Source organism: Papio anubis, chromosome 10, assembly GCF_008728515.1.
Source record: "Papio anubis isolate 15944 chromosome 10, Panubis1.0, whole genome shotgun sequence".
Lineage (NCBI taxonomy): Eukaryota > Metazoa > Chordata > Mammalia > Primates > Cercopithecidae > Papio > Papio anubis.
This window is the reverse complement of record NC_044985.1, coordinates 32,167,460-32,194,090: the sequence shown is the minus strand read 5'-3', so window position 1 is coordinate 32,194,090 and position 26,631 is coordinate 32,167,460. Positions and strand designations below refer to the sequence as shown.

The following is a 26,631-nucleotide window of genomic DNA, read 5'->3' as shown; positions in this document are numbered from 1 at the left end:
TGGAAGCATTCCCCTTCACAACTGGCACAAGACAGGGATGCCCTCTCTCACCACTCCTATTCAACATAGTGTTGGAAGTTCTGGCCAGGGCAATCAGGCAAGAAAAAGAAATCAAGGGTATTCAATTAGGAAAAGAGGAAGTCAAATTGTCCCTGTTTGCAGATGACATGATTGTATATTTAGAAAACTCCATCGTCTCAGCCAAAAATCTCCTTAAGCTGACAAGCAACTTCTGCAAAGTCTCAGGATACAAAATCAATGTGCAAAAGTCACTAGCATTCTTATACACCAATAACAAACAGATAGTCAAATCATGAGTGAACTCCCATTCACAATTGCTTCAAAGAGAATAACATACCTAGGACTCCAACTTATAAGGGATGTGAAGGACCTCTTCAAGGAGAACTACAAACCACTGCTCAATGAAGTAAAAGAGGACACAAACAAATGGAAGAACATTCCATGCTCATGGATAAGAAGAATCAATATCATGAAAATGGCCATACTACCCAAGGTAATTTATAGATTCAATGCCATCCCCATCAAGCTACCAATGACTTTCTTCACCGAATTAGAAAAAACTACTTTAAAGTTCACATGGAACCAAAAAAGAGCCCACATTGCCATGACAATCCTAAGCCAAAAGAACAAAGCTGGAGGCATCACGCTACCTGACTTCAAACTATACTACAAGGTTACAGTAACTAAATGGCATGGTGTACTGGCACCAAAACAGATATAGACCAACAACAGAATGAGCTCTCCCGGGAAATAATGTCATCATTTCAAGGATTCAAACCATTCGACTAGAATGTAAACTGATTGCAACAAGAAATGGGAAAGGATTCCTATTTAATAAATGAAGCAGAAAACTGGCTAGCCAGTATGTAGAGCTGAAACTGATCCCTTCTCACGCCTATACAAAAGCAATCGCTGATGGATTAAAGACTTAAATAGACCGAAACCATAAAAACCAGAAGAAACCCTAGGTACTACTATCTGCAGGACATAGGGTATGGGCAAGGACTCATGTCTAAAACACTAAAGCAATGGCAACAAAAGACAAAATTGACAAATGGGATCTAATTGAACCAAAGAGTTTCTGCACAGCAAAAGAAACTACCAATGGACAGTGCACTCACAGAATGGGGAGAAAAGTTTTGCAATCTACTCATCTGTAAAAGGGCTACAATATCCAGAATCTACAGAAACACAATTTACAAGAAAAAGCAAACAACCCCATCAAAAAGTGGGCAAAGGATATGAACAGACACTTCTCTAAAGAAGACAGGCAGGTAGCCAACAGACACATGAAAACATTCATCATCTCTGGCCATCAAAGAAATGCAAAAAATCAAAACTCTAATGAGATACCACATTCACACACAGTTAGAATGCATGTATCATTAAAAGTCAGCAAACAACAGGTGCTGGAGAGGATGTGGAGAAATAGGAACACTTTACACTGTTGGTGGACTGTAACCAGTTCAACCATTGTGGAAGACAGTGTGGTGATTCCTCAAGGATCTTAGAACTAAAAATGCCATTTGACTCAGTGATCCCATTACTGGGTATATACCCAAAGGATTCTAAATCATGCTGTTATGTCACCACATGACACGATGTTTATTATGCACTATTCAATAATAGCAAAGACTTGGGACTGACCCAAATGTCTATCAATGCCAGACTGGATTACTTAAAATGCAAACATATAACATCATGGAATACTACAGTCATATGTGTGATTGAGCGTCCTTGTAGGACATGATGAAGCTGGAAACCATCATTCTCAGCAAATTCATCGCGAAGGGACAAAATCCATCATGCTCTCATTCATCACGGGAATTGAACAACGAGAACACCCTGACACAGCAAGGAAACATCACACACCGGGCCTGGTCGGGCAGAGAGCAGAGTGGGGAGTGATAGCATTAGGAGATATACCTAATGTAAATGATGAGTTAATGGGTGCAGCACACCAACATGGCACATGTGTATATATGTAACAAACCTGCACATTGTGCATATGTACCCTAGGACTTAAATGTGTGTGTTTGTGTGTGTGTGTGTGTGTATATATATACACATAAAACTAAAAAACTAAAAAAAAGAAATATATCTTTCCCAAGAGAATGATTATTGTTTCTTAGATTTAAAAAAAGCAGCTAAGTTTTCCATTCATTTAAAAAGTAATACATGATTTTTGGCTGGGTGCAGTGACTCATGCCTATAATCCCAGGACTTTGGCAGGCTGAGGCAGGTGTGTCACCTGAGGTCAGGTGTTCAAGATCAGCTTGGCCAACATGGCGAAACACCGTCTCTACTAAAAATACAAAAAAATTATCTGGATGTGGTGGTGGGCACCTGTAATCCCAGCTGCTTGGGAAGCTGAGGCAGGATAATTGCTTGAGTTCAGGAGGTAGAGGTTGCAGTGAGCTGAGATTGTGCTACTGCACTCCAGCCTGGATGACACAGTGAGACTCTATCTCAAAAAAAAAAAAAAAAAAAGGTAATACAGGATTTTTATAGGATTATTAAAGAATACAAATAAGTGTAAGAATGAAAACAGACCTATTATTTAAAATCAAATAACTATTAAACTGTTGATATTTTTGCATATCTTTCTCAGACTTTTTTTCTGCTTTCATTTTTTGCAAAGTAGTGATAATACTAAATTTTGTACATTTTTAAAAAGAAAGTCCACATTTAAGCAAATTATTTGAAAAAATTATGTAAAATAACAAGACATTATTGCATCGTAATTTTTTCATTACCATTCACTATTGTTTATCATTTAGGTTGTTTCCAAATTTAGTTAAAAATACTGTTGTAAAGTTTCCTGTGGATAATGCTTTTTCTATGCTTCCTTAAAACAGATTTTTAGACACTGGGTGAAAGGATAATAACATCTTTAGGTATGGTATACATACATAGATCAGTTGTTTACCAAGAGTTGTACTAATTTATACCTACCCACAGTGTAAGAAAATACCTGTTTCTGGACATTTTCACAAACATGTCATGTTACCCTCACAAGCACTATTGTCTTAGCAAATCTCTAGAACATGAATCTGAAATTCCACTCATAACCTATATTGAAAGAAGAAATTATAAGTTTCATAAAAGCAGAAATTGTTAATATTTGCTATAAAGACTTTGCATAGCTTTATGAGATAAATGTACTATACATTAAGTAAGAGTAAAGTTAATTTTTCTTATTGTGTAAAAGAATGAGTTTGTATCAGCTTGATTCAAATCAAAAAACTATTTTGGCCATTTCTGCTATTAGCAAGGCACTGTAATGAATTTTAGGAAATATGAAGGATTATAGGAAGCTTATAGTTTGTTTGGGAAGTTGTTAGCACAAAAGTAGTTCAATAACCATATGAGATTTAAACAAATAGTTTCAGAAAACAGCAGAAGAGTTGTTCAGGGTCTGCACAAAATTATTTGTCAAAGATATAATACAGAAAAATGAAGCCTCTGGAAATTCAGATGCGAGAGATCATTTCAGATTAGGATAAGATTTATTAATTACAGAACTTACTAAACATATAGAAAACATAGAAAAGTCTTGGTCTTTAATTATTCAAAAGTCTTTGAACCATAAGCATCAGCCTTTAAAAAATTCTGTTTAGTGTTTATAACATTTAATCATTTCATTTTTAGATAACTGTTTTTTTTTTCCTTTTTATTATTTCTACTTCAAGACCTACTTCTAACAAAGTATCTTGTAATAGATTACACTAAACAAACCCCTGCTTTGAGTAGTTACTTGCACCTATGGTTCACCTAGTCCAATTATCGGGGCTTTTTTCCCTTGGTATGTATTTTTTTTTGGAGCATCTATTATAATATAATGGTAAATCAATTGGCGCTAGGTTCTTTTGTTTCATATCTATGACATAGCAAAATATCCTTCTTGGATAGTAGAATATTATTCATGCTAAATAAATGTTACTATCAACACTGGCAGCCCACTTTAGTCAATGCTATGAATGAATTTCCATCTTATTACTGTGAAGAAATCACTTTTTTAAAGGTCTGAAGTTTATACACATGCACACACCAACATAACACACACTTTTATGGTACTTAAAAAATGCCATAGTTGATGAGTTATTTGAGATGAGAAAGCATTTATAATAAACTTGAAAAGCTTCAGAATCTTGCTATCCAGAAATTCACCGTTTGTGCTATAGATTGAATGTGTCCTCCAGAGTTCATGCGTTGCAAACATAATCCCCAATGCAACAACGTTGAGAAGTGGGAGTTTCAAGAGGTGATTAGGTTATGAGGGCTCTGCCCTCATAAATGAATTAATGTGGTTATCATAGGACTGGGTTCATTATTGTGAGAGTGAGTTTGTTATAAAAGTGAGTTTGACCCTCTCTTGTTCTATCTTATACACATGCTCTATTGCTCTTCTGCTTTTGGCCATTGGGATGATATGGCAAGTGGGTCCTCAACAGACATAGGCCCCTTGACCTTGGACTTCCCAGTCTGCAGGACCATGAGAAATACATTTTTCTTTATAAATTATGCAATCTGTGGTATTCTGTTATAGCAACACAAAATGGACTAAGACAATTCCCATATTCGGAAGACTGAAGGCAAAACAGGAGAGAGGTCCCATTACCTGAATATTCTTTACCCAATCAAAAGTTCTAACAACATAAAAAACTGACTGATACATGCATCACTCACTAATTGGGCCCTTCTCAAATATCCTTCCCTCCTCAACACTGAAGAGCCTGTTCTTACTCTTCATGACAAAAGTTTTGTTGGTCAGTCTTTCTCTAATCATTGGATGGTGTAAACATGTCTGTTCTTTTGGGATGCTATCTATGCCTATAAAAATATGCAAATTTACTCAAAGTCAATATTGGGAAAGATGTGGGATTTCATGGAGTTAATGAAAATTATATTTGAACACTACTCACATCACAAAGCCAGTAAGAGCAGTTGAATAGTGAAATAAAGAAAATAAGCAAGGATCATGATTCGATGGGTGTTTGAAAGGAGAATAATATAAACATTAGTGACTGGAGACACCTTTAGGAAAACTAAAAAACCCTCTGAATATTTTTGCAAAAAACAAGAACCTCTTTAAAAACCATAATAGAAAGGTAAACAATAAGGGCAAGATGTCATATTGCATTACCATCAACTTTGTTAGAAATTACAAAGATGAAAATTAAAGTGTCATTTATCCTTTGTTGCTCTTCATTATTCCCACAAATTATAACTTGCATTTAAATAGCCTTCTGTTAAATATTTTTCATAATTAAGTCCCACTAAACGTACCACTACTATTTACCATAAATCTTTGGTTCCTTTACTATAAATCTTTGGTTCCTATTTCATTTAGATTCCTTGTTCTGGCAGCAATTATTCTTAGATAACAACAATAATAATAACAAAGAACAAGTCATAAAAATAATTTTGCTTCTTAAAAATGAGTACAACCAGATTAAATTAATTCCTTTTTTAAAACAGAGGCAAACCTTAATTAATTGTGCTAATAAACAAAGCATTCATAGTTCTGGTACAGTGTTAACAAAGAAAGCAATGTGCATCATCTGCAATCTTTGTTTATAAAATGATAGATTTCAATGCAGAGAGTATAGGGAGTAGGGTAAGAAAGTGATTACAGCTCACCTAAATAAACAGGGATCTGCAAAGTCTGGAAAATTAAAATCAATGAGAAGTTATATGGTAAGTCTGCTTGTCAGCTCGGGGATCGAAATGCAGAAGAAATATGATCATAACTCTGATGAACCTTGGCCCAACATTTCTCAGCAACTAAAGTTTTTAAAAGATATATATTAAAAGTCAAATAACATACATGATTATGAAATAATCAATATATCAGATGATAAAAAGCAAGAATCATTCAGAAAGTAATAAAAATCAGTTTCCCAAAATGGTAAGAAAATATGTTCACATATTAAAAGGGAAAAAAAGCTTTATATTAAATAATCCAACTACTAAATCAAATGGCAGATTTCATGTCTGTAAGAACAAACACTTTAGTCATAATAACTGTAAATTCTTTCAACTGAAATATTATTGCTAAATACTATATGGACATCTGAAAATACTAATAACAAAAAGAAGTGCTTGCTGCTGTTAAAACTTTTTAAAATTTTTATTAAATTATACAGTATTCTGAAGAATAAGTAGAAAAAAATGAATAAAGTGATCACGTATAAAAACGTAATGAATTAGAAGCCAGGCACAGTGGCTCACACCTGTAATCCCAGCACTTTGAGAGGCCGAGGTGGGCGGATGGCTTGAGCTCAGGAGTTCCAGACCAGCCTAGGCAACATGGTGACAGCTTGTCTCTATTTAAAAAAAAAAAAAAAATGTGGTGAATTAGAGTATATGCCCCAACTAACAGTGGTGATGTGATAATATGGGCATATTATTCTCAGATATTCTCATTATTCAGGAAAATCTGGATTTTAATGTAATATTTCCTAATTTTGAAAGATTATGTGAGGCCAGCAATACAAGCCTGTTGGCTGAATCTGGCCCATAAGCCAGAGATTTGTAAATCTAATATTTTGGTTAAGTTTGGTTAATTTACATCTACAACAAAGAAAGTAGATGTTTCAAACAGTTTAGTCCAATTTTCTCATGTCAATTCTATTAATATCATTCTTTCTTTTAGTATGTTTATAAAATTCAACACGATAAGATCTTAGTCAGCTTTTATTTCTAATGTGTTGACATTAGGTAGGAGGCAGATGAGAAAAAAGAGGTTGTATGTGCACTGGAACTTGTGAACAAGAACAGTTACCATGTCAAAGGTATACAACTGTCATTGAGATGACTTTTTCTACGCTCTTTCAGTTATCCTTCAGTTATTCAGAATAACAGAGGGCTGTAAACTAAGCTGTTTGAAGAGCAGATGGGGAAAGTAGCTGCTCTGAAATGTGATTAAAATATGAGGCCTCTGTTTAGTATTTATTTTTCTTTTTAAGCTTCAGATTTGTGGCTTAAGGAACTTTAATCAAGGGAAGAAGGACCAGACAGCTGCTGTGGCCCTAGTCTGCTGCTATGTTTCTGCATGGGGAAGGCTATAATAACAGACAGCAAACAAATAACCAACTCTATCATTTGCCAAGGCTGTGAGGAAAAAGTCACTCATATATTGTTGGGGAGAGTGCAGTGTGGGTAGACAACCTTTATGGAGAGCAACTAGCCCGTATCTATCCAAATTAAAAATACTATTTTGTATTCTGATTCTGAGTAGTTACACAAATCTATGTATATATTAAAATTGATAGAATAGTACATCAAAGGAAAGAAAAAGTCATTTTACAATCTGATAATTTAAAAACAAAAAAGAAAGAAAAAAAAGCAAGTGAGCCTGGCATCAGGTTTGTAGCCATTTTTTGGTTAATAATCCCAGCATCTTAAAGGTGGCAGTACAGACAAGATCCAGCCATTATCTCCTCTAATTTTATAATTACTCCATTGAGACAGGGACCAGCCCCCACTTTCGATAGAGGGTGATACCAAGGCTCCATGAAATGGGAGGTAACTTGCCCAAAGCCATGACCAAGTCAAGGATGAAACCCAGATCAAAGGCAAGTCTGCCTGCACAACACGGCCACCAGGTTCCTTCCCTGATGCCCTTATTATCTGTTGTTTTGAGGTGATTGAAATAATGGAAAATTCTTAAAAAATGTATTCACTCTTTGACTCAGTAATCATACCTTTGGAAATGTACCTTAGAGATATCCTGTGTATATACAAAATGACAATATTTAAGGTTATTTACTGTGCTGGTTTTACATCAGCAAAAGATTGAAAAAAAAAAGTGTTCCTTTATGAGGGGCTGGTTAAATAAGCAATGGCATATACTTCTAATGTAATAAGATGCAACTCTAAAGAGAAATGAAGAAGCTCTCCATGAGTGGAGATTTAATCCCCGAAACTCCAATATAAATTATTCAGTAAAAAATGCAAGGACAAAATAGTAGATATAGTATGCTACCATTTGTGTAAGAAGAGGGAAAATACATCTGTATCTATATTGTTATATTTGTGTTTATATAAACAAACACCAGAAGAGTACAAAAGAAACTAGTGATAACAGTGACCAGAAGTGGGTGGTAGTGGGGGCCGAACGGGGTAAAAGCAGGATATACAGTATATACCTTCTAATATTGTTTTGATTTTTGAATCAAATGTGGCAAGTTAGGAAGATAGTTAAGAAAGAAAGGGTTTATAAAGCAGCTGAGTGTGGCTATGTTCGTGTGCTAACCTTTTTCTGGGCTCCCAGAAGCAGAAATTTTACTTTAACCTTTGCACTGCTCTAGGAAGCATAGATATGATCCATTTAGAGTACTTTTGGCTATATTTGCGTGTGAAGGAGGAGGAGAAAACTGTATTAGCGACTTTGGTGGAGAGCACATTTCTTGTGACTTAAAATAGGGCCATCAGTGAAGGATAAATGGCTTAGTTCTTAGATTTGTTCGGCATATTCCACTACAGGTATGTAATAATTTTATCTGAATAGGAAAGGAAATGCCTGCTCTACTTACCTCAGGACTAAAATTAGGTTTCCTATTTCTGCTTCCAATTGCTAAAAGCTAAATATTGTATGCTGTGGCTGAAAGAGCAAAGGATTCTAATACTTTGGTCTTAGCAGTTAAAGCTGTCAAATACAAATACCAGATAATGTATATCTACTTCACTCCCATCCCCAAAGAATCATTATTCATAAAACTCTCACTGAGAGTTTTTCCTTACTGCAAAAAGTCCACGATGGATTGGAGATCCAATAACTTTCCAGGCTCAGGGTTACCTCCTTTCTATAGGACTATGTAAATATGGAAGGAAGCTGCTGTAACAAAGACATGCAATCGTAGCTACTATCTAGTGATTCACAGTTTATAGATTGCATTCTCACACCTTATTGCATTTAATCTTTACACACACTCTGATGTGTGGGTGTTATCATCTCTGTTTTATAAGTGAAGAAACTGACATCCAGAAAGGTGAGGTGACTGGATAATGGAAGAGGCCGGACTTGAACCTAGATCTTCTGATTTTGAGCCCAAATGATTTTTCAGTACTGTACAGCTTTATATAATTGCCAATGCCTGACATAAAAATACACTGACTAGTATAGAGACAACTAATAATTGCATCTGATGAGGAGGGGAGCGGTGGTTTAAGTCTTAAAACTCAGTCTATATGGAAAAAATATCCAGTAGTCAAAGTTACTTTTGAGGATCATTTAAATGACCCAGAAAGTACAGAAATACAGTGTAGGGGAAGTTTAACAACCTTGATAATATTTCATTTTAAAGTACAATTTAATATATCATATATAGTAATATATATGTCTAAAATATATTATGCTACATGTATTTTACAAAAGAGAATGGCTATAAATGAATTTATACATTAAACATGTGTATCATGCAACTCCACTGTACAAATAATGGCTAACATTCATTGAGGGTTCACACTGCTATGCTAATTATACATATATACACACACATTATATATATACATATTTTTTAACCTTGAACAACATGAGTTTTTGAGATTTTATTTAATCCTTTCAAGATGTCTATGAAGTAGATATGTCATAAATACAGATGAGGAAACAAAGGTACTGAAAAGATGAGTCATGCAGGAAGCAAGTATCAATAACAGAATTTGAATCCACCCAATTTGAGTCTGGAAGTCATGCCCTGAGAACATGAATTCGTATTCTTATTCTTGTTTTGCTGTAGCATATCTATGCATTAAACAAATAAATAGAATGAATCACATATATGCCAAAGAAATTAGGTCATATCCTAATTTCCAAATACGTATGTGCAAACTGTTTTGACAGGATTTCTGGTCAAGATGGTACTGGCAATAGACACTTTAGAGACTTCTCTATTTAAAACAGTACTCAGCAATTACAGATAAAGTATAAGATATATTATTGACAAAGTATAAAAGAATAAAGTATAAGAGATATAGCAAAGAAAAAATCAAGATACTGCCGTACTAAAGGTAAAAGTCACTGTGTAACCGAACACAAAGTAGTATGCAAGGCTGACATTATAGAATAGTTAAGCTCCAGGTCTAGTAGCAGTTAGATGCACCAAGGGTTAATATTGCATGTTAGTGGAGATTAAAAAGAACCACCTGGCAAAAGACTTGAGCAAGTCTCAGTGCATAAAAATGGCACTAAGATGTGATTCCCCAAACTGTGAAAAGAAGCTGAAAAAAGCTTTTGGAGATAAACCATTATATAAAACCAGGAAGACAGAGGAGGCAGACAAATCCTAGCTCCTAAAACTTAAGCCAATCCCACCCACTGACTCAGTGATTGGGATAAACAGAAGGAGATAGAGATAGAGAGAAAAAAAAGTCACTGTCAGGATGAACCTGCAAAATGATTTCCAAAGCACTTGAGGAAAACTAAAGCTAAGAAAGCCAACAAACACAATTGAAAGAGCATGAATTTTTTTAAAAAAATACAAGAGGAAATATATTTACAGAGCAATCAAAATAAAACATAAAAATAAGAGTTGAATATTCATACAGAAGTCAAGGAAGAAATATCTTAAAAAAGAATAAGAAATTTTGAAAACAAAATCAAAAGAAAATATAAGAATTGATGTACAGAAAAAAATGACAAAAATTCTTGGAAATTGAAATTAATTATTTGAAAAAGAAAAATCCTAGTAGAGAGGATATATTAGAAAAGGATATAGTAGAAAAGGCACCTAGTAAACTGGAAAACAGGATTGAGCAATTCACTGAGAATGTGATACAGAAATACAGAGAGATGAAAACTGAAACAGCGTTAAAAGTCATGGAGGATACAAGCCTTAACACAGAACAAATTTTAGAAATAGAATATAGAAGCCATGGCAGATAAGAATGTTTGCACAGATAATGTCTAAGATATCCCTAGTACTAAAGGTCAGTAGAATACCTTAGATTAAAAGCATCATTATCATCAAATCCAGAGAAGATAAAATCCATAAAAATATATCCACACCTCAATCCACCACAGAGCAAGTACAAAATCAAGGTTAATAAGAAGTCTTAATGCTATCAGAGAGAAAAAGATGATCTGTAAGGTAACAACAGTTAAATGGGAGATTTCTTTTCTCTCAAAAGATACTGAAAGATATTAGAGTCTGATCTTCAAATTGCTGAGGTAAAAATAACTGTAACCTAAACACTGAAAATTAGCTAAATTACCATTAATTAGAGAGGCCAAAATAAAGATATTTTTAGAACTACAAAAAGTAGTTTACCTGCTACATGTGCTTGCTGAAATAACTACTTTTCACAGCAAGAAAACAATTTTAGGCCAGGCGTGGTGACTCATGCTTGTAAACCCAGCACTTTGGGAGGCTGAGATGAGTGGATTACTTGAGTGCAGGAGTTTGAGGCCAGCCTGGGCAACATGGCAAAACCCCTCTCTACCAAAAATACAGAAATAAGCTGGGCGGGAAGTGCGCACCTGAGGTCCCAGCTACTCGGGAGGCTGAGGTGGAAGGATGGGTGATCAAGGCTGCAGTGAGCTGTGATCGTGCCACTGCACTTCAGCCTGGGTGACAGAGTGAGATACCCACCTCAAGAAAAATGAAACAAAAAGCAGAGAAAAAGAAAACTGAACATTGAGGGAAGGCAAGGGACATAAGAAGTAACTGTGAGGATGGAAATCAAACTACTGTCCCTTTTAAAATAAAGTCCACAAAATACAAAGGTGAATTAAGTTCTAGAAAACCTGTAAAGAAAGACAGCAGATAAAATGTGCAAGGATTGTTTAACTAAAGGATACAGTAAATGATTTTAGACTCTGAGAAATATAATATAGTCCACATGTATATTAAAATTGGTGGTTAATTTTTTTTGTTTCTTCTTTTTTTTTTTTGCAGTTAGTTTTTAAAAGAATAGAAATACAAATCTGTAGTTTCCAAACCAGGAAACGAGAAAAAAGAAAAAAGCAGAAGCAACCAAGAGAAATATCAGTTCAACAGATGTCATGAAAGAAGGAAAAAAGTGAAGAAAAATTAACTAAACAAAACCACAATAAAACGGTTAAAATGAGCCCAAAGCCAAGTGTGGTGGTATGTGCCTCTAGTCCCCGCTACTGGGGAGGTTGAGGCAGGAGGATTACTTGAGCCTATGAAGTTTGAGGCTGCAGTACACTATGACTGCACCTGTGAATAGCCACTGCACTCCACCTGTCCAACACAGAGACATCTCACTTCTTAAAAAAGAAAGAGTCCAAGTGTGTAACTATAATAAATTAAATTAACTTCTTAAAGGAAAAATACTATCAGAATGGAATTAGAAAAATAAATCCAGCTTTATGATGCTCACATGAGATACATCTAGAGCTAAATGAAAATAAAGAAGAAGGGAAATGATATTCCAAGTAAATACTAGCCAAAAGAAAAGTAGCAAAGCAATACTGTGATAGTGGATTGTGGGTATCATCTTGACTGGATGAAGGGATACTCAGACAGCTGGTAAACAATTAATTACTCTCAATGTTTCAGTAGGCACTGTGCCTGACCTTTTTCTGCTGAAAGAGAAATTCAGATGGCTTTGCTTTATTTTGCTTTATTTTTATTTGTTACAGACAGGGTCTTGCTTGTTGCCCAGGCTGTAGTGCAGTTGTACAACCATAGCTCACTGCACCCTCGAACTGCTGTGCTTAAACGATCCTCCCGACTCGACCTCCCTAGTAGCTAGGACTGTAGGCTCATGCCACCACACCCAGATAACTTTTCCCATTTTTTAGAAATGGGATCTCACTATGTTGCCCAGGTTGGTTTTGAACTTCTGGCCTCAAGTGATCCTCCCACCTTGCCTTCCAATGTTGGGATTACAGGTGTGAGCTATGACAACTTGATGGCTTCACTTTTGATTAGGATGACTAGGCTGCCCCAGTGTGTCTGTGATGGTGTTCCCAGCGGAGACTGGCATGTGAGTTGGTGGAGTGGGTGGAAAATATCCACCCTCAATGTGGGTAGGCACCATCCAATTACTTGGGGAACCGTATGGAACAAAAAAGTGCGGGAAGGGCAATTTTTCACCACTTCTCTCCTGGAGTCATGATACTCTTCTCCTGACTTTGGACTTCAGAACTCCAGGTTCTCCAACCTTTGAACTCCAGGACTGATACCAGTGGCCTATTGGGCTCTCAGGCCTTCAGTCTTAGACTGAGAATTACACTATCAGCTTCTTTGGTTCTGAGGCCTTCATACATAGACTGAGCGAGTCTATCGGCTTTCCTGGTTCTGTAGCTTGCAGTCTATCATGGGACTTGTCTGCCTCCATAATCAAGTGAGCCAATTCCCCTAATAAATCCCTTTCACATACCTCTAGATATATCCTACTGGTTCTGTCTCTGGAGAACCCTGACTAAAACAAATAAATTTAAAAAATAGAATTTAGGGCAAATAAACATTAAATGAGAAAAAAGTGGCATTAAAAAATGTATGAAGATTTTAAAATGATGGCCTTAATATACTTAAAAACATACAAATTACCCAAAGAAATGGAAAAATCCACAGACACAGTGAGAGATTTTCACATACACATACACAACCCTATCAAAACCTGATGGATTATAAGGATAAAAGTTAGTAAAAATAGATTTGAACAACACAATCAACAAGCATCTCTATCAGCTATATATACAACTCTACTAAAAAAGAGAGAATCCCTTTCAAGCACACACACAGACCATTCATGAAAACAGATAACACACTAAACCTCAAAATAAGCCCAAATAAGTGCCAAAGAATCAGAATCATATAAACCAGCCCTCTGATCGCAATATCATAATAACAATACGGATGAACCTCAAATACATTATATTAAGCGAAAGAAGATAGACTCAAAGGCTACATATGGTGTAATTATGTTTAGATGACATTCTGGAAAAAGTAAAACTACAGGGACAGAAAACAAACCATTGATTGCCAAGGGCTGAAGCTGGGAGAGGGATTTACTACAAAGGGACCCAAGAAAATGTTCGTGGGTGACGGAGGTTCTGTGTCTTGACTATGGTGGTGGTTAAATGAATGTGTACACATGCCAAAACTCAGAACTATACACTAAGAAGGTGATTTGACTTTATGCAAATTATGTCTTAATTAACCTGATATTAAAAGTGTTCAATTAGTTAAAACAATAAAAAGCATTTCCTCAATGCATTTATTAAATTAGAAAAACAAAGATCAAAAGCTAATCAATTATGTCCCAATCAAATAAGTGAGAAAAGAAATAAGAGTAAATGTAAGAAAGAAGAAAGAGGACAATAATGATAATATAGACCAATCTCTAGCAGGACTGATGAAGAAAATGAAACAGGCACAAATATAAGGCATTATGAATGAAAAACAGTACATAATACTGATAAAGTAGACACAAAAAACTACATTGCTTAAGTAATTACAGGTAAAGTAGAGACGAAAAACTACATTGCTAGAGGCCAAGAGTTCAATAGACTAGCTTGGGCAACAGAGTGAGACCCTGTCTCTAAAAAATAAGTTACAGAATATTAAAAACAACTTTAGGAAATATTTGACAGCTTAGATGAACTGAACAATTTATACATATATTTATATTTGTTTGTATTATATGCATAATGTATATTAGCTACATATTTAACTTTGTGTTTTCTCTGGTAAAATTTAAATAAAGGAGTGAATTCTACAATATGCTTCCTAGTGTTACACTAAGACCAAATTTTAATGATCTATATTTATCCTAAACTCTTATCGGAATGTTTCCCCTATCACCCAAATATTATTCATATTTTTAGACTCAAGGCTTTGAACTTTCCATAAATTCTTACCATGTCTCATAAATGCTCTTTACTTGCCTTACCTTAATAATTATTCTTCATTGAACCAGATCACACACTTTGTATTCTCAACTGGACTTAACATAACACTTTATAAATACTGTGGACAACTGAAAATTGCCCCTTAAGAGTGATGTTGAAGAAAGGGAGACACAATTGTTCTCCGAAGCCACAGAGCCAAAAGTACCACAACTGAGTATACCAAAATGAGAGAAAATACAAACTTTCTCTTCTCCTTTGCATTTAATTTTTAAAAATAAGAACCAATAGAATTTTTACCCCAAATTCTGAAATCTTGATACTAAACATGCAGAACTACTCTTTAAAGGTAATAAAGAAAAGTCATCATACATATAAAAAGAAGAGGCACATTCTAAGGAGTCATATCAAATATCTGTGAAACAGATTTATGTCAAGAAAGAGCAAATTACTTCAAAAAATCTTTTATATGATAACTAAAGGCAATGTATAACTCTCAACTGGAACCCAGATTGGAGAAAAAATTGTTATAAAAAGACATTACTGAAATAACTGGAAAAATTTAAACATAGACTATTATTAATATTGTATCAATGTTAAATTTTCTGAATTTCACAACTATTTTAAATAATGTAAATGAATGGCCTTGTTCAGAGATACATGCTTAAGTATTTAAGTAATAGTTTATAAGGTCGGCAATTTACTCTTAAATAGTTTAGCAAAATAAGTGATGTATGTGTATGGTGAGAGAGAAACCAATTATGACAAATGGTAATTGATTAAGTGAAAAGTGGAATAATATTAATTACAGTATGCATAAAAATATTGTACAGCTTTGACATTTTTCTAAATAAAATTCTATTTTTATTTATTTATTTTAGATAGGGTCTCACTCTGTCACTTAGGCTGGAGTGCAGTGGCAGGATCATAGCTTACTGCAGCCTCCAACTCCCAGGCTCAGGCTATTCTCTTGCCTCAGCCTCCCAAGTGGCTAGGACTACAGGCATGCACCATCACATTTGGCTAACTTTTTGTTTTTTTGTTTTTTGGTAGAGACAGAGTCTTGCTTTGGTGTCTAGGCTAGTCTCAAACTCCTGGCATCAGGTGATCCCCCTGTCTTGGACTCCCAAAGTGCTGGGAATACAGGCATGAGTCACCATGCTTGGCCAAGGTTTAAAAAACAGTCAAAACAAAAATATAAATATCCAAGAAACATTTCAAATTAAAATATTTTTTTCAATAAAATATGAGAAAACTTTGAACTATGAAAAATATAAAATCAGAAAATAGTACTTTTAAATAAAAATTAACAAATTCATAGCAAGCAATAAATGCTGTAAGCAGCAAACAGGTGATTTTAGAAGACTGTTTTGACAAATTCTCCTAGAACTCATACTAAGATAATAAAGAAAAAAGGGCCAAAAAAAAGTGATTTCCAGGCTGTGATGGTTAACTTTATACGTCAATTCAGCTAGGCTATGGTACACAGTTCCTTGCTCAAACACCAGTCTAGATGTTGCTGTGAAGGTAATTTTTAGATGTGATTAAAGGTTAAATCAGTAGACTTTGAGTAAAGCACTCTCGTAAAGTGGATGAGCCTCATCCAATCACTTGAAGGTCTTTAGAGAAAAGAATGAGGTCTTCTGTGAAGAAATTCTCCCTAGACTGCTTTGGGATACAAGACTTGAACATCCCCTCCTGCAGAAATTTCCAGCCTGCTGGCCTGCTCTGTAGGTTAGACTTGCCCACCCCACACTCCTGTGAGACAATTCCTTAAAATAAATCCCTCTCTCTACATACATCTCACTAATTTTGTTTCTCTGGAGAACCCTGATTAATAGAGAGACAAATCCAGGAGTCCAGTAATAAAAATGTGAGAAGATGAGAAGATAATGGATGGAGGGGAAGCAATAATCAAAGAACTAATACTGGGAATTTTCCTGAAATAAAAAAAAATATAAATTTTCATACTCAAAGGGCTTATCCAAATGCAGTCAAAAAAGACAACTAGACTAACCTAGTGATGCTTATAAATTTAACGAATTTAAAGCATAAAGGAAAACAAAATCATATGGGTTGCATAAGAAAACACATAATCTAAAACAAAAAAATAATCAGATTAACATCAGATTTCTCTCACACAACTACATGTAAGAAAACAGGCCAGGTGCAGTGGCTCACGCCTGTAATCCCAACACTTTGGGAGGCCAAGTCTGGTGGATCACCTGAGGTCAACACCTGAGGAGTTCGAGACCAGTCTGGCTAACATCGTGAAACCCCATCTCTACTAAAAATACAACAATTAGCCAGGTGTGGTGGTGCGCACCTGTAATCTCAGCTACTTGGGAGGCTGAGGCAGGAGAATTGCTTGAACCCAGGTGAAGGTTGCAGTGAGCCAAGATCATGCCATTGCACTCCAGCCTCAGCAACAAGCGAGAAACTCCATCAAAAAAAAAAAAAAAAAAAGAAAAAAGAAAAAAGAAAAACAAAAAGGAAAACACTCAATTAATTTTTAACTGTAAAATGTTTTTATAAAAGAATTCTAAACCCAGCCTAGCTTTATCGTTCATTTCCAAAGACACTAAGTATTTCATAGTCATGCAAGCACCCAGAAATTTTACCATCCTTCTTAAAAAATTAGGACTTTAAAAAATGCAAAATGTTTTAACTATGAAGAAGTATTAGCAACAAAATCAGTAAAATTTCGGGTTATGCCTAAGTTCAAATAACAAAATTTACATAGTGTAAAACAATAAGCAACATTAATCCAAAGTTAAAAGTTGAGATTACTTCAACAAAAGTGATGTGTGACCGGGGCCTGTCAGGGGGCGGGGAGCTGGGGAGGGATAGCATTAGGAGAAATACCTAATGTAGGTGACGGGTTGATGGGTGCAGTAAACCACCATGGCAAGCATATACCTATGTAACAAAACTGCACGTTCTGCACATGTACCCCAGAACTTAGAGTATAATTTCTTTAAAACAGTGGTGTGTCTGTGTGGTGGTGTCGGGGGTGAGGATAAGAATAGGAGAAAGCAAAATCATGTTAAATGTTTCATTGTACACATGGGAAAGTATTAGACAATTTTGCTCTTGACACTGAAAGAGAAATGAAGCACTAGAAGAATAAGAATATGATATAAAACTTCCAAATGAGAACCAGAATAGAAAAAGATTAAGAAAAACTTGATGGATATAGCAGAATAAAGGAAGAGAAAAATAAAATAGCAAAGAAGTATTATCTGGCATTGAAAAGTACAAACGATGAAAGTGGACTTCCCATATCAATAAGGGACACAGGAAAATCCAAGCATTCTCACTTTCCAGTACATGTATTGTTATTGCCCAACTAGGTTCTTCCCTGCTGCCCAAAAATACCAATATAATGAGAACAGCAGACGTGTTGAAGCAAAGACAGAGTTTAATTATCACAAGGCAGGCCAGTGTCAGGACAGGAGATAATTGTCAAGCCTGTCTCCTGGGAGAATTTGGTGGCTAGGGTTTTTCAAGGAGTTTGGTGGGTACGAGGCTGGAGAATGTGGAATGCTGATGGGTTGGGTTGGGGATGAAATCACACGAGGTCGAAGCTGTATTCTTGTGCTGTTTCTATTCCTGAGGGTGGGGGCGTCACAACCTGCTGAGTCAGTTTCTTGGTAGGGGTTACTGGTCAGGATGGTGCCAGCTCATCCATCAGAATGCAAGGTCTGAAAAATACCTCAAACACCAGTCTTAAGTTTTACCATAATGATGTTATATACAGAAACAAGTGGGGAGTTACAAATCTTGTGACCTCCAGCTACATGACTCTTGAACCATAGTTTTAACTGTGTGGCCAATTTGCTAATTTTACAAATGCAGTTTCAATCCCCAAGCAAAGTGGGGGTTAGCTTCAGGGAGGGACTGTTAATCATCTTTGTTTTAAAGTTAAACTGTAAACTAAATTCCTCCCAGAGTTAGTGCACAGTTTGACTGATGCCCAGGAATAAGCAAGGGCATTTTGTGAGGTTGGAAGCATGATGGAGTCAGCTCTGTCAGATTTCTCTCATTGTCATACTTTTTGCAAAGGTGATTTCAGTAGGAGATGAGACAATAAAGAAAGAAAGAGAAATGTTTTCTAAAAAGAAGTGTAAAAAATAGCATAAAATGAGAATATGTTTTTTTTCTCACAATAACAGTGAGATTATTCAGTTCTTTGTCTAGGAATATATTACTTTTAGCCTTGTCTAGGAAACAAAATGGAATTTTACGTTGCTTATGATACTTGCACCTTAGCAATTTCTAGGCAAAGGTTAAAACTAAAGGAAAATACAAAGATATATAAAGATATATCAGGCAAATGCAAACAAAAAGCACAGACAACAAAAAGTAAAAATAGATAAATGGAATTATATCAAACTAAAAAGCACTTCTGTACAGCAAAAGAAACAATCAATAGAGTGAAGAGACAATCTATAGAATGGAAGAAAATATATGTGAACCATACAATTGATAAGGAGTTAATATCTAAAATATATACAGAACACAAAAAACTCAACAAGAGGCAAACAAATAACTTGATTAAAAAGTGTGCAAAGGACCTGAATAGACATTTCTCAAAAGAAGACATACAAATGGTGAATAAGTATATGGAAAAATGCTCAACATCACTAATCATCAAAGAAAAGCAAATTAAAGCCACAATGAAATATCACTACACACTTGTCAGAATAGCTATTACAAAAAAAAAAAAAAAAAAAAGATAAGTAGTGGCAAGGATGTAGAGAAATGAGAACACTTGTACACTGTAAGTAGAAATGTGAACTAATACAGTAATTATGGAAAACAGTACGGAAGTTCCTCAAAAAACTTAAAAACAACTAGTACATGATCCCACTAGTGGGTATTATTCAGAGGAAATGAAATAAGTCTTTCAAAGATATATCTGCATTCCAGTGATCACTGTAGCATTATACAACTAATAGTCAAGATATGGAATCAACCTCAGTGTCCATCAACAGTTGAACAGGTAAAGAAAACATGGTGTATGAACACATAAGACAATACCACTTAGCCTTAAAATGAAGGAAATCCTGTTACTTGTGAAAACATGGATGAACTTGGAGGGATTATGTTAAGTGAAATAAGCTAGGCACAGAAAGACAAATACTGCATGATTTTATTTACATGTGGAATCTAAAAAAGTCAAACTCATAGTAGCAGAGAATAGAATGTGGTTACCACAGACTGGAGGGGAGGAGGGCATAGGGGAGATGCTGGTCAATGGGTACAGAATTTCAGCTGGACAGGAAAAATAAGTCCAAGGGACCTATTGCATAATATGGCAATTGTGGTTAATACAAATATATTGTGTATTATGACACAATGACGATTGCTAAGTAGATATTAAGTGTTCTCATCACACAAAATGGTAAAAATGGAGGTAATGCATATGCTAACTAGCTTGATTTAGCCATTTCACAATGTATACATATTTCAAAACCATAAATATATACAATTTTTCTTTGTCAATTAAAAAAGTAGAAATAATAAAAGGCAGAGTGGAAACATCAATAGCATACCGATGGAAATTAGAGCAAAATGTATTATATAGGCAAAACGAATTATTTTAAAGTGATTAAAAAGTATAGATCCACAATGAGGATATGTACTTTATGAACTTTTATACTAGAAATAACATAGTGCTGAAATACAAAATAAAAGCTATTTGAAATTCAAGGAGAACATGAAGAGATGGAAATAATTGTTTTGGGAAAATAACTTCTTTCAAAAAGTCATTTACAAATCAAACGTCCACAAGTAAATTAAAGAATTAACCAACATAATAGATGTACCTAACCTTGTATATAACAGAGAATGTAATTCTCTTCAAATGTCCACAGAATGTTTACCAAAATTGATTATATTCCGTACTACAAAGAAAACATCACTGAACTCCAAAAATTAAAAATTTTATAGGCCAGCCACTAATCATAGGGTAATAAAACTAGAAACAACTGACTAAAGATAAAGAACGTAAATAAAATTACCTAGGGCCTAAAAACCATTCTCTAAAGATGAAACTGAAACATCAATTACAGACTCCATATTTTAACAATAAAAATAAAGGCAGCAAAAGCTCTTAAGATGGGTCTTTGTTATGAGAGTGAGATATGAGATATGAGGCTGACCTCATATTCCTATCTTTTCTCTCTTGAGATCTCCTTAAAATACTGGTAAATAAATACATTTTTAAAGGGATAGCAAACAATAAGGAAAAGGAATAAAGGGCTATCTGTTTGTGGAAAAGGGAATTAAAAAATTTCAGAAAGAAGGAAATCAGAAGGAGTGGTGAGGGATAAAGAAGAGCAGTAGAGGAAGGGACAAAAGGTGAGGAAGGGGCCAACCTGCTGTAGGAATCCAAGAAAGGCAGGGAAATTGGAAACACAAAATACAATGAACTTTAGTAGAGACCTATGAGGCTGAAAACAAAAAAATAATTGAAAGTCAGAAGACAGCCGAGCATGGTGGCTGACACCTGCAATGCCAGCACTTTGAAAGGTCAAGGCAGGAGGATTGCTTGAGGTCAGGAGTTCAAGACCAGTCTGGCCAACATGGTGAAACCCCGTCTCTACCAAAAGCACAAAAATTAGCCAGGTATGGTGGTGCATGCCTGTAATCCCAGTTATTCCAGAGGCTAAGGCAGGAGAATCGCTTGAACCCTGAAGGCTGAGGTTGCAGTGAGCCGAGATGGTGACACTGCACTCCAGTCTGGGTGACAGAGTTAAACTCTGAAAAAAAAAAAAGAAAGAAAAAAGAAATAGAAAGGAAGTAATGGAGGTCTCTTCTCCAAAATATTGAACACAATTTTGCTGAGAACAAGGATGGCTAGAATGAGAGGCAATGCTCTCTATCAGAGACATCAGCTTTCGTATTTAGTGGTTGCAAAATATAAGGCTAACATTATGCATACCTTATCCAAGACAAGCCAACCAATACACTAGTCTGTTCACACACAGAGAGATCCGAGCTTTCCTATTACTTTATTTAAAAAGTAAACAGGCATCAGACACATGAGTCACATCTGCCACAATGAAGAGAAAAAGAAAGACAACAAATGGGGGGCGGGATATCAACCACTGAGAAAAGGGAGAATATTTATAAAATACAAAAATAACTTTGAAAAACTTCTAATACACTGTATCCATGAACAAGAGGAGGATATCTTAAAGAAAGAATAAGCATCAAATATGAAAGAGGTCTTGGAAATTGAATATATGCTTGCTAAATTCAATAAGTGATTTGGAAATCTAAGTTGAGAAAAATCTTCAATAAGTGGAATATAAGCACTAGGTGGGTAAAATATGAGAAAGTTAACAGTTATAGAAGATTGATTCTAAAGGGTTGACGTTCAACTAAAAGGAATCCCAGAATGAGAATATGTAGGGAAATATAGAGGAGAAAATAATCATAGATATAATTGAAGATAATTTTTTAGAGACAAAAAAGGGTATAAGACTTCAGACTGAAAGTCCTTGTATGCCAAGTATACTACACTAAGAAAACAAAACCAAAACCAAAACAAAACAAAACAACAACAAAAAAACCCTCAAAAAACTCACAACTAGATATATCTCTATAAAATTTTGGAACACTAGATAAGGAGATCTTAAAGGCTTCTAGATAGAAACAGGTCACACATCAATTATATGATCAACATCACTGGAAGAAGTGAAACAATGTCTTAAAAGTTGTGAGAAAAATGATTTTAAACTCACATATCTAGGGAAAGCAGTTCTTAAATACAAAAGTAAAATAAAAATTTTCTAGAAATACAAGGACTTAAAATTTTATCTCCTATGTATCCTTTAATACCTCTATTAAAGAAGAAATCTATAATAAATTACAGACTTTTTTGGATTGATCTGAGAAGAAAACTTGGAGCTTTAAACCTGTTTATTAAAAAAATTAAAAAATATAAACCAAGCATTGAATTCAAGAAAACTGAAAAGAAGGAAAATATGAACCTAAAGAAACAGAAAAAAATAAGAGATGAATAAAGATAAATACAAATAAATGAAACAAAAACCAGAAAGGCAGACTTGAACAACTGCAACAAAAGCTGCTCCCTTTTAAAGATGAATACAACAAATGATTCTAGTGATATTTCAATACTTTCAATGATCTTAGAGAAAGAAAGTCTTTAATTTTATTTATCAAACTAGTGTAGTTTACTACAAAACATGACAATGACAAGACAAAATAAAACCTGAAAACCAATCTCACTTATTCATTCAGTAAACATTTACTGAGTGTCTATTCTATGCCAAGCATTGTACCAGGCATGAAGGATAAATAAAAATAAGTAAATAAAAATAGAAATCCCCACCCACCTCTATGGATATTAGATTTTAAAAATAAGCAAACCAAATACATAATGAAGTAGAGTTTAAATGGAGAATATGAAATGTCTATGTTGGGAAATTTAATAAAATATATCATTATAATAATAGGCTAAAAAACAAAAACCAAATGACTATCACTATAAATGCCTCAAGTTATTTGATAATGTTCAATATCCACTTTTATTTAAAATACTCCTAGCAAATTAGAAACTGTACATGGTACATTTATTTAACATTATTTTGTAAGAATTAGCCAACACAACCAGATAAGAATATGATATTATATATAAATAATGGCAAAGATTTAGAATTACAATTAACTACTGATGATAAAATAATCGACATGAAAAAAACCCTCAGCCTACCAACTAAATTAATAAAACAGTTCAGAAAGATGGGCTTCTAAAAAATATATATACAATAAAAATAAAAACAAGGAGAGCCTCGTATAAATAGAAAGACAACATAAAGTATAACAGAAACAAAAGAGAGGGGGATGCTGTGGTTCAAGTCTATAATCCCAGCACTTTGGGAGGCCTAGGTGGGGGGATCGCCTGAGATTAGGAATTCAAGACCAGCCTGGGGGCCGTTTAGGGAGACAAGGCTGTACAAAAGAAAAAAGAAGGAAGGGTGCACTCATCCCAGCTGATTCCAGCACTTTGGAAGGCCAAGGCAGGCAGATCCCTTGAGCCTCAGAGTTCGTGATCAGCCGGGGCAATATGGTGAAACTACAGCTTTACAAAAACTAGCTGGGCTTGGTGGGGCATGCCTGTGGTCCCAGCTACTCTGGAGGCCAAGATGGGGAACTGATTGAGCCTGGAAGGCAGAGGTCAAAGTGAGACGAGATCACACCACTGCGCTCCAGTCTGGGTGAAAAAGTGAGAACCTGTCTCAAAAAAAAAAAAAAAAAAAAGAGAGAGAAAGAAAAAAAAAATAGTTCACAATAGCAACCCAGAATATATAGACCTGGACAGACCTGGAATAAATAAAACAGAAGATGTATTATTAGAATCAGTGGGAGTAGGATTGGTTCTTCTGCAGGATAGGTAATTCATATGGAAAAAATCAAATTAGATACCTACCCCAAGTCATACATAAAACAAAACCAGGTGGATTAAAGACTTACACATAAAAGCAAACAACATTTTAAAAAGTTAAAGAACACTATATATTATTGAACAATAATGTATATTTAGTAAAAATATAAAAATATCCATTCATATGAACACTATGAACACACTGATTTCAGGATAATGGTTACCTCTGGAGAGGGAGGCAAGGGGAAGGAATGGAGATTGGCTTTAGCTTTGTCAGTAATATATTATTTCTTTAAAAAAGTGGGAGAGAAAACAGAACCAATGCGATGTCATTTGATTAAAAGTTACCAATGTCATTATTTTCTGTACTTTTTAATATGTTCAAAATATTTCATAAGGAAAAGTAAAATCAGAAAAATGTAAACATCTTTAATCCATCTGATCTTTATTTGGGCTGATGCTAAATTGTGAGATTAGTGTACTCATTTTATCCCAAATTTCACAACTCTATTGAACAATTCATCCTTTCTCTATTTTAATTTGAAATGCCACTTAAAACAAACTGTAACTTTCTCTATACCCAGATCTATTTCTATCTTTTTAATTCTTTTTTTATCTGTCTACTGTGGTCTCAATACCCCTTATAATACATTTTTAAATGGATAGATGTCAAAGCCTGCATAACTCCTCCTTCTACTCACACCCTTCACTTCCCAAATCAACATTAGCCTCATACCTCCTGCATGTTTTTTGTTCTTTATGGCATTCAGATTAAATGTTAGAAGATCTTCAGTGATTCCTGATAAAACTTGTTTCATTCTTTGCTGTATCCCAACAGCCTCCGTAGAGTGTGACATACAGTAATCACTGAATAAGTATCTGTTCTTCTGTTTTTCTTTTAATCAACAAAACAAAGCATCTGAAAACCTAGGATTATATTTACAGACTAATGTGGAAGAAATTTGAATTTTATTGTGTTAGTCTTACCAGTCTATTTGTTTAAATGTCTCTCAGAAAAGTTTTATAGTTTTCTTCAGATAAATTGCTTATAAGTGCCTGTTATGTTAATCCTTGTTATTCTATAGGTTTTGTTATTATTACTGGTAAGCTTTTTCTTTTTATTAATTGATTATTGATAGGGGAGTTACTATTTTACAAAGTAATTTTTAGTCTAGTATATTTGCAGACATTTTCTATTAATTCTACATAGGCAATAGTAACATGTGCAAATAACAGTTCTGTCTTGCTAGTCAATCTATTTCTCTTATTTCTCTTTTTCTTACTGCATTGGGTAGAACTTCTAGTATAATGTGGAAAAGTTTGCATGACAACAGGTAACCTTTTCTTTCACACTTTAAAGTGGCATGCTTGCTATTCTTAAAATGTTTTTTCCTTATTTTTTGTAAATACCTTTTTATCATATTAAGAAATTGTCCTCCTATTCCTAATGTGCTAAGAGTTTTTCTTATAATTATTGTTCAATTTTATTGAATGCTTTTAATGTATCTATTGGGATGACCATATGGTTTTTCTCCTTTAATCTGTTCAATGTTATAGATTACACTGATAGATTTTAAAAAAGAAAAACATTGAACCATTTTTGAATTCCTCAAATAAAGCCCACGTGGTCAGGAGATACCAACACAAACAACTCACTTTGATTTATCAATATTTTATTTAGTGTTTCTGCATTGAAGTTTCCATGTGAGATTGTCCTATAATTTTTCTTTCTTGTATTATCTTTGCCTGATTTAGATATTAAAATCAAAAGAGAAGCTTTCCCTCTTTTCTTGAAACACTTCTCTCCCTCTCCACACTAACCTAAGTCACCATTTGGATTATCCTCTTAATCCTCCCTTTCTTTTCAAATTTATTTAAGCATTTATTTTTTCTCTTTCCTGAACTTGTTCTTTCTCCCCAGCCTGCCACCTCACATACTCCCTAAAATGTAAACTCCACAAAAGTAAGCAGCTTGTCTATTTCCAGAAATGAAGTCTGTGTTAAGCATATAGCAGAGTCTCAAAAATACTTTTTGAACAAATAAAAGAAATGAAATCCTACTTTTCATCTATCAAATTAGCAATACAAAAACTTATAATATCCATATTGCAAAATGTACATAGGTATGCATATATTAATATAATGTTTTGAAAGAGTAAGTTGAAGGTAACAACTAAAAGCCTTTAAAATGTGCTATCTTTTGACGAAGCAAGTGCATTTCTAGCAATTTATTTTTCTGAAGTAATTCAATAATGTGCAAAGGGATGAAAAATATTTTTTATTAAAGCATTGCTTATGACAAAAAACTAAATAACCCAACTGTTCAATAATCTGTGATTTTTCATCAAATTATGATACATCCATAGAA

At 34.5% G+C, this 26,631-nt stretch overlaps 1 protein-coding gene across 7 annotated transcripts in view; it reads right to left on the bottom strand.

Annotated features, from left to right (window-relative positions):
- The window catches only part of MBD5 (methyl-CpG binding domain protein 5), a 493,059-nt gene that overhangs the window by 206,913 nt on the left and 259,515 nt on the right, over window positions 1-26,631 (bottom strand). Inside the window, exons 1-2 of one of the 7 annotated variants that reach the window (XM_009182193.2) lie at window positions 6,258-6,280; window positions 5,665-5,689 (exon numbers count right to left, since the gene is read on the bottom strand). The exons of 5 other annotated variants lie outside the window; for them this stretch is intronic. The gene's annotated coding sequence lies outside the window, so the exon portion shown is untranslated. Of the gene's footprint in view, window positions 1-5,664; window positions 5,809-6,257; window positions 6,281-26,631 lie in introns of those variants that run through there. One more of the 7 variants, XM_009182191.4, reaches the window with a different exon arrangement.